Source organism: Apaloderma vittatum, unplaced genomic scaffold (genome assembly GCF_000703405.1).
Source record: "Apaloderma vittatum isolate BGI_N311 unplaced genomic scaffold, ASM70340v1 scaffold13720, whole genome shotgun sequence".
Classification (NCBI taxonomy): domain Eukaryota; kingdom Metazoa; phylum Chordata; class Aves; order Trogoniformes; family Trogonidae; genus Apaloderma; species Apaloderma vittatum.
Genome location: NW_009694079.1, coordinates 294 through 860, shown reverse-complemented (window position 1 = coordinate 860; position 567 = coordinate 294).

Genomic DNA, 567 nt, shown 5'->3' with positions numbered 1-567 from the left:
GGGGCGGGGGCCGAGCCAGACCCCACAACCACTGAGACGTGAGAACGAGTTGATTTCTAGCTTAATTAACAGCTCGTTTACCAGATGGTCGTTTCGAGGTCTTACAGGCAACCACTGGCCTTGTTTAATTAGAGTCAAATCTTGGCCTCGGTGGCAGCAGCCCCCTGCAAGGTGCCCTGCCCCAACATTTCCTGCCCAGCACTGATCCCCTTAGGCTCGCCTCGTCCTTCCGCCGGGAAGCCACGATGAGCGGAGCCCTCTTCAGCGCTGTGAGTGTGGGGTTTGTTTGTATTTATACTCCTTTTTGTTCCTTTTTTTTTTTTTTTTTTGCTGAGAGTTTGAACCCAGGCCCGAACGTAATAAAAAGGTGACTGTTTCAGTGGCAAACTGGAGTCGTTTTTCTCTTTTCTCTACTGCAGGCTGGGAGCTCAGTGTTAGAGAGTTGAAAGTTGAACCTTTCAAACTAGTTTTTACGCTGGAAAGTGAGACTGACTGAAACGGGAATGCTCCCTAGAGAAGAGAGAACACAACGCTGCGGCTCTGCAGCCCGGGAGGAGTAAGAGATCA